This window comes from Equus przewalskii, chromosome 1 (genome assembly GCF_037783145.1).
Source record: "Equus przewalskii isolate Varuska chromosome 1, EquPr2, whole genome shotgun sequence".
Taxonomy (NCBI): domain Eukaryota; kingdom Metazoa; phylum Chordata; class Mammalia; order Perissodactyla; family Equidae; genus Equus; species Equus przewalskii.
The window spans coordinates 22,548,885-22,564,252 of NC_091831.1; the positions used below are offsets into that span (position 1 = coordinate 22,548,885).

At 37.1% G+C, this 15,368-nt stretch overlaps 1 long non-coding RNA gene across 1 annotated transcript in view; it reads right to left on the bottom strand.

Moving 5' to 3' along the window:
• Positions 1 to 4,114: 4,114 nt before the first annotated feature.
• The window catches only part of LOC139080980 (uncharacterized), a 32,860-nt gene continuing 21,606 nt past the window's right edge, over positions 4,115 to 15,368 (bottom strand). The window contains exons 4-5 of the long non-coding RNA XR_011535883.1: positions 9,152 to 9,270; positions 4,115 to 8,617 (exon numbers count right to left, since the gene is read on the bottom strand). This is a non-coding gene — a long non-coding RNA (uncharacterized lncRNA). The remainder of the gene's footprint in view (positions 8,618 to 9,151; positions 9,271 to 15,368) is intronic.

A 15,368-nucleotide genomic window follows, 5' to 3' on the forward strand; every position in this document is an offset into this window, starting at 1 on the left:
AGCACATCATAGACAAGCTGCTGAAAATCAAAGTATTAGAAAGATAAAGACATTAAATAGTACATGTAGGTTTTGATTCATCAGGAAGACCAAAAAAAATCCAAAATGTATACTTAACCAATAACATAGTTTCAAAGTAAATGAAGAAAAATTGACATAATTTAAAAGAGGAATAAAAAACAAGCAGTTGTGAGGTTGGGGAGAAGGGATGAATAGAGCACAGAGGATTTTTTAGGGCATTGAAAATACTCAATGATACCATAATGGTGGATACATGTCATTATACATTTGTCCAAACCCATAGAATGTATAGCACCAAGAGTGAATCCTAATGTAAACTATGGACTTTGGATGATTATGACGTGTCAATGTAGGTTCATTGATTGTAACAAATGTACCACTCTGGTGAGGAATGTTGATAATAGGGGAAGTTTATGCACTTGTGGGGGTAGGAATTATATGGGAAATGTCTGTACTTCCCTCTTATTTTTTCTGTGAACTTAAGACTTCTCTAAAAAGAAAATAAAGTCCTAAACAACCAAAAAAGACAAATGTTGAAGAAATGCAAGATGGTGATCACCTCCATATAACTCACTTCTGGATTAATTTTTTCTTTTTATTTGTATGTTTTCTCCAACGAAACTTTAATTAGAAAAGAACAGCAAGTACATATGGAACTTTCAGTATTTCTCTGAAGGTAAAAGATAAAATAGACAGATGGACTAATGGAACAAAATAGAGTCCAGAAATAGAAAACTTGAAGGAAACTAAGAGAATCTAGGTGATCTTAGCTTTGGCAATGAGTTTTAAGATACAACATCAAAAGTACAATCTATGAAAGAAAAAATTGATGCTAGACTTTGTTTAAATAATGTCTCTGGGGCAAAGATTTGCCAATAGAGGAGCCTCACGTGAGCAGAAATGACCAGGCCCTAGTACACTCACCATACTCCGTGACTGGCTGAGAGATGCCTGGGATGTCCATGACCTTGACTCAAAAACTCAGGTAGATCCTATAGGTGCTGATACCTGGAGGCTGTTAGCTACAACAGCACGCACGCCTTGAGGTGAATGGAAAATCCTTTCTTTAATTCAGATCTGAGACGCAAACAGCAGACAGAAAGTCAGCCAAGAACATTTATTAAAACTCTGTATGGGGTCTTGTATTTTTCCCACTTAGGAGTAGATCACTACCTCCATCAAGATGTAGTTTATGACCTGTGTAACTTTGGATGTCCCACTGCATTCTGTATGGATACTGAGTTGGCTCTATTAACATGCAAAAGACAAAACAACTTACTGTTGTCTAGTCTGTGATTATCTATTCTGTGTCAGTCACTAGAGTACTGTTTTGATGCTGGAGATATAAAGATGGGAAAAATACAATCCCTTCTCTATTTGTATATGCAGCTTCAAACTTGCTTCTGAGAGTAAGTGCATGAAACATAAGTAAGTTGCCATATCTTAACATTTCTGTGCCATGGGTCCTTTAAAGCGTACCTCTCTGAGGACATTGACTGAGACCTACTCAATTCCACATCTCTGAAAGTGCCTGACTTTCACAGGCACTTAAGAGTTACTTGCAGAAGAGTCATCTTGAAGGATAAAGCATAAATATATTAAAGAGTTAAACATTACTAAGAGATGCATATCACATTAGCAGAACAATAGAAAAAGGATCACAGAGTAATTCCTGCACAATAGATATTAAATTGAGTTAATTTGAGAACAGTGAAAGAAATAGAATGGCTAGTTCTTTTGTCACAGATCTTCCAAACTTATGGGAAAAGTAGAAAACAAACTCAAAAAAGATTCTAAATTATTTTAAAAGAAACATGAAAAAAACATGGGAAAAATAAGCACATGCATGTTGTGGGAAGGGTGGGGGATACAAGTTGCCTTTTCAGCCAAGTGCTTACCATGATGTAAGTTGCTATTTGGTAATTTGGTATATTTGATAAGTCAACACCCCAGATTAAGATGAATGAGGGTGACTGGGATGGATGGAATGGGGGTTGGGTGACACTCATAATTTCAGGACTCAGTAACTGGCCTACAACAGGTACGTATTTTGAATTCATAGCCAAAATTTTTGACAGTTTGAAAAGTTTTGAAAATATTCTCTCAGCATCCCAGCATTAATGATCGCAGCATCTCACTGGGCGCTCAGGAATCTATCTGCTCTCATCTCATTTCTTCATTTGAAATTGATGGTTTTTACCTTCAGTTTACTGTCTTGGTGCTGTCAGTGGTTTTACACATTTTCTTAGCTCTTTTTGTCAACTGTCTGTTTTAAACAGAAACCAGACAACCAATGAAAAAAACACAACTCTTGTTTTAGTTTTTGCTGACTACTAAGGGACATGCCCAGTAATTTAATATGTTTTGCTCTATAGCCCATTTAAAACATCCCAGTAACTTTGGCTAGGGAAAATCATCTGTTTGCTCTTCTGCTAGCTTTTAGAATTTCTTCATTATCTAATTTTCCTACTTAACTCTTTCCCCCAAAGAGTAAGGTCCTGCAGTCCTATCTCGATTTATGGGAATGCAAAGATATTAATCTTTTATGCTCTCTCCAAAGAATCTAATGTGTGCTTCTAATTCTCCCTCATATTCAAATAGAGTAAACCACTCTGAGAAGATGAGGACTCAGCTATCTAATGTTCTTCTTCTGTCCTTTCCAAGGGCCTTAGAGAGAGTTGGGAGGCTGGAAGTAGAGAAGGGGAGGGCAAGAAGACACTTTCTCTGGTGCTTTTTTGTATTCCCCACAGTCACTATGAGAAAAGCTTTTATGTGGGAATAGAGCAGGGGATTCAGGGTTGGTGAGGCCTAAAGCTCAATTTGGCACCCCTATTTTAAACAAAATTGTGACATTTATAGGTACAAACTTAGGAACAAAAGTTTCAGCTTCTTTAGTTCCCAGTGAAATTATGACATCTACTACAGTTACGGAAAGCTATAGAATCTCAGGGCCTTGTGAGCGAAATTGACAGAGCAGTTAGACTTCAAGAGAGAAGAGACTACAGGCATTTGGGGAGGAAGTGGTGAAGGATAGCAGGTAGGAGGTGAGACGTGGTTCGATTCACCCAGCCCACCTGGACCCAGCCTGACTCTCCTCCCCTTTTCAGGTCACTTCCTCTTGGGCCCGTTCGGTCTTGAACTTAGCAGTTCAGTTTAAGCCATTATGTTATCTGTGGTTGAAACTGATGTTCAACTCAGAGTGTTTGGAAAAGTTGTGAACATACGCTTCTGTTTCCAATTCTGCTTTCTTGTGTCTTCACCTTTCTACCCTAGTTTGTGTGAGAAACTTCACCAACTTAACCTTAACACAATGAGAATAATTACAGTTCTGCTTATGTTTTCTAAGCCCCTATGTTTTCCTCTTGGGACATCATTACAACAAATTTATTTTCATTTCTCCCAGTGTTTATATGTCTCTCTCCCTTGGTGCCTCAGGAACAGTGTCCTTTCATTCAAAAGAAGTCACATTAGACATTCATTACAGTGACACCTGCAACCACTGGATTCTCTATTCACTAGCTCCATTTATTCATGACTTTGAGTGATGCAGCTTCTGAATGATTGGTGACTTCTGCTTACCTATGCAATACCAGGAAATCACTCTTGTAATCCAAAAGTAGACTTGAATTTAAATGTCATAGTTAGAAACCTGCTCTATAAGGGTAATCTGAGGACCTCTTACTTTGCTATGGTTGTTACTCTTAAGTATTTATGTAAGCAGTATTTAACAGTGTACTTGCTGCAGGGAAACAAATGTAAAGAAAGATATACATTGCTGCTTAGTGAATTTATACTTTGAAAAGATGTGTACGCATTTCCAAATATACATCTATTTATGTCTGTATATGCATTTCTGTGCTCTCTCTCTCTCTTACTTAGAAGGCAAGGAAACCCCCAGGAGAAAATGGAAAGAATGGCCTGGAAAAGAATAATTATTAGATTTCTGTTTAAGGTTGTGTTTTGTGCATGTAGGGGGATGTGTTTCTAAACAGGTGTTCTTACAAAATTCAGAACCCATTCAAAGGCACTTGTGAGACTCTTAGAGTATGTTGATTTTAAAAAAATACAACAAACTAAATTTCACTTGGAAAAATTTTTTAATTTATCTTGGAGCAGATAGGTGGTAATAGTTCTAATATCTTGGAAAAGCTATGTATAGATTTCTGAATTTGAGCAGTTTCCATTTGGTCATTTCTACTGCCTGATACAATGTTAGGATGAGCCTATTTTTAACAACATAGGAAGTCATTTGTCCAACATAATTGTATGGCATATCCACTGTGTACCAAGCACCGGTCTAGGTGCCTGAGATATAATAGTACACAAAAGAGAAAAGGTTTCCATTCTCTTAGAGTTCACAGTCTAATTGGAATGACATATTTACCTGTGTGAAAGTGTTTAATTAGAACTACTATAAAGGGTAAGGACTATGGAGGTCTTATGATGTGGAGCAAGTAATAATGATAATGTCTTTTCTTCTTTTGGAACCCATCTCCCAAAAGACCTGAAAATGGCATCTACGCTTTTAAACTTATCTATCTAGAATTTCTCCTGTTGACCATCTTGACATATAGGAAGTGGAAAAATCTGATTTTCTTTTGCTTCTGGAGACTATAGAGTACTCTGGTGGGCTGCCTGTCTTCTTCTTGTTAGTTTCAGACATCCGTTTCTCTGAGGACCCAGTGTTCAACTGATCTCCAGAGAGGGAGGCAGAAGTGGGGGCAGGGTGTGTAGAGTCTTCAAGAAAGCAACAGCTATTTCATAATGTGGAGCAAAGTCAAACTACTTTCTTTGTTCACGTCCCCCAACTGCCCTCTCACTGGACTTTTGTTCAAATCTTAGTTATGTGGATAACATAGGTAGCAATGGATATTTTTAATGGATTAAATATCAATTTGAAATCAAGTAGCTGAAAATTCAAATTACTGCCATCACTACCTTGAGGCACATTTCAGCTCAGGGAGAGCCCAGAGAAAGGGCGGAAGGTTGCTGTTGATCTAGATACTGCTGCCTCCTCGGTTTGATTAGCTCTTCTTCATACTCACTGTCACTTTCTCCTCCTCTCTTCCTCTTGTTTGTTTAAGGATATTCTGCTACTGTCCACTCCTAAACTTTCCTCCCAATGACAAAAATCCCCACCTCTTAATTTCTTTTTCTCACTTTTTAAAATTTAACTGATTTATTTGGTGAAATCGAGTAAAGAAAAATTTACATCAAGAAATTGAACACAGAAATGTTGTAACAAGGAAGACTTCCTAACATTTAGCTCCCTTCTATAAGTGAATGAGGTCCCACAAGGAATTGTAAGAGGCCCATCTCCTGAAATTTTAAAACTCAACTGGACGCGGTCCTCCATGATGGGTTGCTGGGAATTCCCCAACTTAAGCGAAACAGGAATGAAGAGAAAGATCATTTCAAAAGAAAGAAAAACTTTTTTCTTCCTCCTTATCTCTAATTTTTCTCTGTGCTGAGTTTTTAATTCCTGCTGAAATCGGCTATATCTATAGTCTGCAAGATCCATTGGTCTTCTGTGGCAAAAGTGAGCAGGAACTTGAACAAACGAGGAGGAGGGGGTACTGGGGAGGCCCTTAAAAGAAAAGCAAAACAGAAAAACAGCTTGGTCCCATGAGTAAAGTCAGAATTCTGGGTGGCGTAATCTGTGGTCTTATTTCTTGGGCTGCCCCTTATTCCGTGAGCAAAAGGAAAATTGTCTGAAAATAGAACAGTAGGTCTCGCTAATATTTTGTGAAATTACCTGTTTACCCATCGTATTCTAAAGTATCTCGGTATCATTTCTGTTGGCCAAAAGGCAAAGCTTCTATCTCCATAAAAACTTTTTTCCCCATTACAACGTCAAGGCAGTTTTTCAAAGGTTTCTTGGCTGTGTGTTTGCTTATACATCAGCCTTGTAAAGTATTACAAAACACTTGCCTAACGTAAGAAAATGTGAAATATAAGCATTGCTACATTGGGGTAGGACTGTAAGACCAAAGGAAAGGCATTAAGACCTCCTTTGCTGACATCATCAGAAAGATAAACCTCCCTGAAATTTCAACAATACCTGTTCTTTTATGAACCAAATATGCTATGTACCTAATACTTGCAGTTTATGAAGCATATTCACAAATATCTCCTCCTTTAATATCTTCAATTTAGTAAAATGCAGTTAGTAATACTCATGAGGAAACGAGTTCAGAATGGATAAATAAGTAGGCTCCTTTGCACAAAGCTGGTAAGTGTCAGACTAAGACAAAACTCGATTTGTCGATTCCAGAGCCGCACGTTCTTCGTTGGCTACCCTGCTCTTCTTAAGCTGCTTTCAGGGCTTCAGCCTCTACATCTGGATGATGAATTTAACATGGTAAATACCCACCCCCTGAGTACTTGTACCTTGTCTGCCTCTGTATGTGCCAGCCAAATAACCACAGAGATAACATATATTGCTGTTCTCTACTTTTAAGCAATTTTTCATTCACAGGGAAGTCCTCAGGCAAATTCTCTTGGACTTTATGCCTCTGGGTTTAAGGAATGAGCCCTTCACTTGATCATCAAGGACCTTATCCATTCTGCTTACTCACTTTGCAGGGGCCTCTCACTCCAGTTTTCTTTTATTCTGAGGAAGATTAGCCCTGAGCTAACATCTGTCACCAATCCTTCTCTTTTTGCTGAGGAAGACTGGCCCTGAGTTAACATCCATGTCCATCTTCCTCTACTTTATATGTGGGATGCCTGCCACAGCATGGATTGACAAGCTGTGCCATGTCTGTACCAGGGATCTGAACAGGTCAACCCCAGGCTGCCAAAGTGGAACATGTGAGCTTAGCTGCTGTGCCTCTGGGTGGCCCCTGACCCCAGCTTTTATTAGTGTAATCTACCTCTTCTCTCCCAGACCAGGGCACCTAAGGATATGTATGTGCTCTGAGAAAGCAGAATATGGGAATATAAACAATTCCTTATTTGTTAGGTGAAAAAAGATGGGCAAATAAGATGATATCAAAGCCAGGGAATCATCACAGACCTCAACAATAAGATCAATAAGGAATGATAGTAGAACAGATACAGATTAGTGAACATGGAATTAATGCTGTGAGTTAGGTGAGTAGCAGCACAGGAGAAAACAGGTGCTTCTAGAAAGATCTTAAGTCCTTCTCTCAGTAGCCTTCAAGGCCGAGTCTCCTTTTGCTCCTTATGCCTCTGTCACTGAGCTTATTCTCTCTTTGTCACCTTTCAAGTCTGTATTCATCGGTAGGATCTGTGTCTCTGGTTTACTTTGTGATATCTCTTCAGCTCCTTACTGGTGTCTGTCTCATCAGGCTCACTTCCTGAGTTTCAGGTCCTGGTTAACAATGTTCAACTTAGATGGAAAAATTCCAAAAAATGGCTTTTGTTTTTCCATTGTTTTTAAGGTGTTCTTTAAGATGTTCTTAAAAACAGATCTCAGAAACAGATCTCATGACTTTTTGGGAAAATTGCTGCCATTCTATTAAACTACAAACAAAAAAACCATGGCTCTCCAGCCACAACCAATAGACGCAGATCCCAGATGAAATCAGAGGGCAGGACAGAGCAAGCCAGCAGGAAAGTTCTTTATATACTCCAGAATGAGCTAGATAAAGTGTTCGGGACTGATTTAATCATCCCGTTCTAGTTGTAAAAGTAATAATAGAGTAATCCATCTTAATCATAACAATACATAATTTTATTATTTATTCTTTCCTGTGACTAGTAGTGTAGTATGAACATAGCACACTTGCTCAGTTATATCTTATATCAACCCCATCAAGCACGTACTGATGTCTTCATTTTTTCACATGATAAATCTGATTCTTAGATGACTTAAGCATCTTTTTGAAAATACCTTCTATACACAAAGTCTGATTCCTAAGCCCTATCCATGGCTGCCAGGCAGGTGTGAGTGCCTAGCTGACTTTCATAGTTGGTGGTGTTTTGTGAGTGATATGTGTCTGATTTCCTCTCATTTTTACCACCAAGATGAGCAAGATCTAGGAATAAAATTAAGTGGATGGAACTCATAGTCAAGATGAGGAGTTGCAAATAAAAAAATGAGGCAAGCTGCTCAATAGAGTCAACATCTCATAGGGATGAGGCAGAGAGAAAAAGTCTGAACACAAAGTCAGTGGGATGGAAATTGGCCTGACCAGGCAGAGCCAAAGTCAAAGCAAGAGTGAGTGGCAAAGCTGGAAGAAATCCACAAATTTGATTGACCATATTAGAGTATCCTTGCATTGGGAGCATGACATTAGATCTTTAGAACACGACATAAAATAGGGGCAAGACTGATGTTTTCCCAATTGGAGAGTGGGTTACTGGTGTATTTTTATTGGTACAGGTGTATTTATATAAACACGTGAATTTAGAAAAAAATTTAATTGCATAAATAGAACATCAAACTCATGACTTCCTAGATAAAACACTGCTAGGTTACAAATCAGAGATATTTCAAGTCATATTGAGGTGGTAAATGGATGTGCCAATGATTAGGAAAGCAGTCCTAGAATACCGTCTGATGTCTGGAAAATGCGTGATTATACAATATGATTGAAGCATTTCTCTTCATGATATACTCGTCAGGGTACTAGATGGAAACAAAAGAGAAAAAAAAGTAAACTTTTTGGCTTAATGTCCCAATGTATATATTCATGAAGCTGGAAATGCATTTTGCTTTAGAAAAAATATTCCAGTTGACATTAAAAATATATTCTAATTCAAGAGAACCTGATGACGATGTGAATTCATAGACAGAGAAATCTGTGACAGAAGATATACTATCAGGGCACACCCTGGAGTAAAGGCCTCTTTCTCCATCATCTAATGTTCAGTACAGAGACGATAACTTCTTGAGAGCAAGTGGGAGGTGGCCACTAAATTGTTCTCTTGGTTCAGATTCCCAACTTGCTATTTGACTTTCTGAATCATTTGTCAGTTGGAGTCCAGGGGAGATCTTATCCTTCCTTATGCCCCCATCGGGTGGAATATGCAAGTATACCAAGAGGAAAGAGGAGTCCAATTTGTTACCTTGAAACAATGGACAAACGTCATTTTCACAAGGCCTTAATTGATCCTTGATGTGACAGAATAGTCATCTGACTTTTGAGTGGTCCTCCCTTACCTGCTCTCAGCCTTTGGAGTTTGAATAGATAGAGTGTTGACCGTATTCACAGGATAGGTCTTGGATAGCCAGTTGTTCTTGCTGGATACACGCTAAAATCACTTGGAAAGCTTCAGGCACTAAAAAGAGAAAAAACTTACATTTAATCTATTTCTGTTCTAATCATGATTATTTTCTTCCTTCTGCTTTCTCTGACCTTAATTTTCTCTTTCTAGTTTAAGGTGGAAGGTTAAGTTATCTCAAATATTATGTTTTTTTTTTAATATAGGCATTTATAACTATCAGATTCCCTCTAACCACTGATGTCACAGCATCTAATACATTTTGGTATGTTGTGTGTTCCTTTTTATTCATCTTGAAATATTTTTCTAGTTTCCCTTTGAGTTCTTCTTTGACCCATTGGTTATGTAGGAGTGTGGTGTTGTTTAATTTTCAGATTTGTGGCTATTCCAAATTCTTACATTATTGATTTCTAACTTCATTGTCATCAGAGAACATTTATGATTTCAGTATTTTTTTTTTTTTGAGGAAGACTAGCCCTGAGCTAGCATCTGCTGCCAATCCTCCTCTTTTTGCTGAGGAAGACTGGCCGTGAGCTAACATCCATGCCCATCTTCCTCTACTTTATATGTGGGCCACCTACCACAGCATGGCTTGCCAAGCAGTGCCATGTTCACACCTGGGATCTGAACCGGTGAACCCTGGGCCACCAAAGTGGAACATGCAAACTTAACCGCTGCGCCACTGGGCTGGCCTCTATGATTTCAGTATTTTTAAACTTATTGAGGTTTGTTTTATGGCTAGCATAGTGTCTATTCTGGATAGTTTCATGTGCCATTGAGAAGAATTATTCTGCTGCCATTAGGTGAATTTTTCTATAAATATCTGTTAGGTCTTGTTGGCTTATAGTGTTGTTCAAATCTTCTATTTCCTTGTTGATCTTCTGACCAATATTTTATCAGTTGTTGAAAGCAGATATAGATTTCTCAAACTATTATTGCTAAACCTCACATTTCTCACAACTCAGTTTTTGTTTCATATATTTTAAGGCTCTGTTAGGTGTATATCCGTTTATAATTTCTGTCTTACTTACTGATAGATTGACTCTTTTTTCATCATTATAAAATGTGTTCCTTGTCTCTAGACACTTGTTTTTCTTAAGATGTACTTCAACTGACATGAATATAGCTACATTAGCTGTCTTAAAGTTATCATTTACATTTTATATATAAATTTTGTTTTCCATCCGTCAGTGTTAATGCGTTTTTGTCTTTGAGTCTAAAGTGTGTCTTTTTTATACAGCATGTTGTTGGAATTGTTTTAAAAAATCATATCTGATGATCCCTGCCCTTTGATTGGATTGTTCAACCCATTCAAATGTAATGTTATTGATATGGTTGGAGTTATTTCTGTCTTTCTGCTTTTTGCTTTTTTTGCGTCTATCATTTTTTCCTCATTCCTCGTTATTGTCTTGTTTATATTAAATACAAATTTTCTAGAGTGCCATTTTAAGTCCCTTTTTTTCTTTACTGTATTTATTCATTTTTTAATTAATGTTTGTCCTAGAAATTGCTATTAGCTTCTTTACTTAAAACAATCTAGTTTGGAATACTACCAATTTAATTTTGATTGTATACAAAAACCTTTCTCTAACATAACTTTATTCTCTCCTTCTTTTTTGAGTTATTATAGTCACACAAATTACATCTTAATAAATTATAACTAGGAGCCATCCCAGTGCTGCAGCAGTTAAGTTTTCACATTCGTCTTTGGCGGCCTGGGGTTTGCTGGTTCAGATCCCAGGTGCAGACATGGCACCGCTTGACAAGCCATGCTGTGGCAGGTGTCCCACATATAAAGTAGAGGAAGATGGGCACGGATGTTAGCTCAGGGCCAGTCTTCCTCAGATAAAAACAGGAGGACTGGTGCCAGATGTTAGCTCAGGGCTAATCTTCCTCAAAAAGAAACAAAGAGAGAAAAGTAAATAAATAAATAACTATATCAGCATAGTATTAGAATTTTTTTTATATTCAGCTATCTTTTAAATAACATAGAAGAAACAAACAAATACATTCATAACTTTTCTTGTATTTATTTATATACTTATTTACCAGTGGTCTTTATTTTTTCGTGTGGATTTGAGTGGTTACTAGCATTCGTTTATTTCAGTCTAGAGGATTTTCTTTTAATATTTCTTATAGATCAAGTCTGCTAGCACCATACTGTCTGTTTTTGTTTATCTGGGAATGTTTCAATTTCTCACTCATTTTTTAAAGATGGTTATTGAGATGTAAAATTTTAAGTTTACAGTAATTTTCTTTCTGCCCTTTGAATATGTCGTGGTTTCTCGTAAACCAGCTGTTAATCTCATTGAGAATCCCTTGTACGTAATGAGTTGTGTTTTTCTTGCTGCTTTCAAGATTTTTGTCTTTTTCTCCTGACACTTTGATTATGATGTCTCTAGGTGTAGATACCTCTGAATTTATCCTTTTCGAAGTTTGTCAAGCTTCTTGGTTTGAGAGATTAACATTTTTCCTCAAATTTGGAAAGTTTTCAGCAATTCTTCAAATATTCTCCCCTTTTTTCTCTTCCTCTAATACTCCCATCATGCAAGTGTTGGGATGTTTGATGCCCTACAGTCTAAGTCTGTTCACTTTTCTTCATTCTTTTCTATGTCTCAGATTGGATAATCTCTATTGATCTATCTTCAAGTTTGCTATTTTTTAAATCTGCCATCTCAAATTTGCCCTATTATGTTTAAAAATCTTAGCTGTACTTTTAAATTCAGAATCTTTTTGGTTCTTTTAAATTGTATCCATCACTTTATTGATCTTCTCTATTTAGTAAAGACATCATTCTCATGCTTTCCTTTAGTTCTTTAGACATGTCTTTCTTTAGTTCTTTGGACAGCTGAGTTAAAGTTTTTTTCTAGTAAGTCTAACGTAAGAACATCCTCAGGGATAGTTTCTGTTGACTTATTTTATTCCTGTGGAGAATAGAGAATGTTATTCTATGTTTCTCATTTCTTTATATGTCTTGTAATTTTTTTGTTGAAAATGCAACTCAGTCATTTTTCTTGGATAAAGGCTCCTCGGATTGTTGAAAGGTTATGGTTAATCTAAAGAGATTTAGAAAAGTTTATAATTTTTCCAGTGTTGTTGCTGATTTTATGGAGGAGAAAAGTTTTTCATGTTTTCACTTTCCCATTCGGGAAGTGCTTCTCTACCTCCCTCTAATTATTTTCAAGTACAGTGTTCTAGTAGTTTGAGGCCCAGAGATATGTGAAGTTTTCCTCTGTTTTTATGTTATTTTTTAAAAATTCCCCCCAAAGCTTGTTGTATTAATTCTTTCTTGCCATCAAGAAATATTCTATTCATGTAGTTGGAAGCACTGGATTACCATTGATCTATCGATATGAACGAAGTTACGTTTAGGGAAAGTTTCTTTGACGTCTTGTTTCAACATGTTTTAATTTGGCATGCAGTGCCAAAAATATATGAATAGCCAGTTTTAAGGATGGAGATTATGTTACCCTTCAGATTAATTTCCATATCTGTTGTGGAATTATTCCTCTGAAAGACAGTGTGTTGATGAAGTATTGTTCCACTATTAGCACTTTGTTTTCTGTAAAATTGAGTTGTCACATGTAATGCCCAAGAGACACATCCTTGAGATGATCCTTCCATGTGGGGTTTTTACCTTTACTTTTAACAATGTCTGGGTGAATTCAATTGTCTGAGGCTTTAGCTCATACTTTTATGTCCCAGAGTTCATATGGTTATTCTGACTTCGAGTTCTCTGTGACATCTGTGGGGACAAAAGAGTTGCCCCAATGACTTGAAACAGTCTCTCCCATTGGCCTCTCAAAGTAATCCAGGCCACTCTTAAACTTGGAAGAATGGAATAAGGAATGCCAGATAATTATTTCTAGGAACTCCAGTCCTAAAATACACTATTAGTGCTACATACTTGTAGAACTTGACAATATCAGCATAATATCTATTGCAAAATACCATTTAATCCTCAGCTATAGAGGATTAATTCACAAATGGAAAACATTTGTTTATTTTCAAAAGTCAATATTCTAGTGATTATATAACTATAGCTAGTATAACCAAGATAATTTGAAATAATGAATAACAATTCTATCCACACTTTTTAAAAACATCTTACTGTAAAGAATAAATGGACTAGCTGATATGGATATTGAGATATAATAATAATGGTATATTTTTTGAAAAGGAAAATAACATATCTGGAGAAAATCTTTTCCATTTGACATTTTAGAGTAAGATTTGATCCTTAGATGAGGCATTTGAAGGCAGGGTGGCTAGGAAGAAACAAATTTTATCAACGCAGGATGGTTATTGCATTTGGAATTACTGAAGTAGTCTGAATAATTCCAGTGTGTCCTTAACTCATCAAATAACAATGTTTAGACTAGAATATCAAGATAGAAGGAAATATCCATCTGTTTGAAGGAAAAATTAGAGAAGTTATTTGATTCAAATTTGTTAAGCAAAATCATGAAATTTAGGATCTAGAAGAGATTTGAGGGATGATTTAGCACTGAGCTTCCCAACATTCTAGACATGAAGCAGCAAGCTAGGAGACTTTATATCTCTCAGCCTCAAGGAGGATGTGTGTGCTTTTAGACATTTTGTATATAAGAATTATTTGATATTAAACAAATACTTACGTATTACAATATCCCACAAGAAATTTGCCTGATTTGGATAAGTAAAAGTTAATATGTCAGAAGAACTCTACTGACTGCCATACTTAACTTAAGTCTGTGCCAGCAGCCTGCAGACATTTGCCATGGTTCTTCCCTGCCATCAGATATACGCCAAGGAGTGATGTTTGAGAATCACTGAGTGAGCTGCTTGCCTCCTCGTGCTTTTGAGGTTAGGAAAGTGGAACCCTATTCAAACCCAAGAAAACTTGAGCCATGTAGATGGGAATGACAGAGCCAGAGAAAGATTCTACCTTCTGCAGCTCCAGGGTCCTTCTGATCCACACTGGGGTTGAAGATCAACACTGGAGTTACTGGGTAGAACTCAGAGAGAGGAGTCTGCCTGACCCCATCTGCTCTAGCCTGACCCTTCGGATAGAAATAGATTCTTGGGATGCTCTTTACTGGGAGAAATTGGTCTCTGAGTTAATGATGGTCTTCCTCTTAATGGTATACATTCACTGATTTTTATTCAACAAATATTTATCGATGCCCTACTATGTGCCAAGTTCTATTCTAGGGTACAGAACTTATTTACACAAGTAAATGATCCTTCCATCTCTCCTCTCAGGGAGCTTATACTCACCAAAGAAAATAGTTGTCTTTTTCTAGTTCTATGTCTATTCCTACAAAATATATCTTTAACAAATGACAAAAATAAAACTCTGGAAATGAGTCATTTTTGTAAATATTTGGTGATTGATATTGTGACAATCCTCAGTCAATCCTTGGAAGACCAGTGCTAAGACTGGATCCCTTATCTACATGTCCTGAGGATTTCATCTTTTTTCTTTTTGGCAGTGTGTACTCTCCTTTTTCTTCATCTGTGTGTTCGTGTGGAGCATGGTAGAAAAAAGTCTGTCCCAAGTCTCTGAGGCTTGCAAGGGTAGTAAGGCATGATGACCATAGGTGTCCTGGCTCTGGGGCTGCAGTAGCAGAGGCTTTTTCTCCCTGTGCTCCCCACCCCCAACCAACCCCCTTTTCTCTGATTTTCCTGATGCTTTATGTTCTCCTGCACCATTATGAAGGAGGCAGCTGGATGCTACCTTCACCTTTGTTGATGTATCTTATAACAGTAGAAGCAAGATCAGAAAGCAGGAGATCTTTTCTTTGATAGGTGTGGTGACTGAAGGCAAGCTGTGCGAGTGGAGCTCTGAGAGGAGAGTAGGGCTGAACCTTTTCAGGAAAGGGTGAAGAGTCTGGATTTCAGTTACGTAAAACACAAATTTATCCAGAGTAAACAATGTAAATATATTTTAAAAGTATATTTTGATTCAAAGCATTTTATTCATCTTTCTACACTCCACACCCTACATCCTACCAAAACCAAATATGGTCACTCTTTTCACTGTTCAACTTAGGATAAAAGAAGTTTTTCTATTCATCAGCTGAATTAAAGATTTTCAGAACATGTGTTCCTGTTGTTTTAATAAACAGCACATAGATGCCACAAAGATTTAATGAGAAGCCATGTGAATTTTC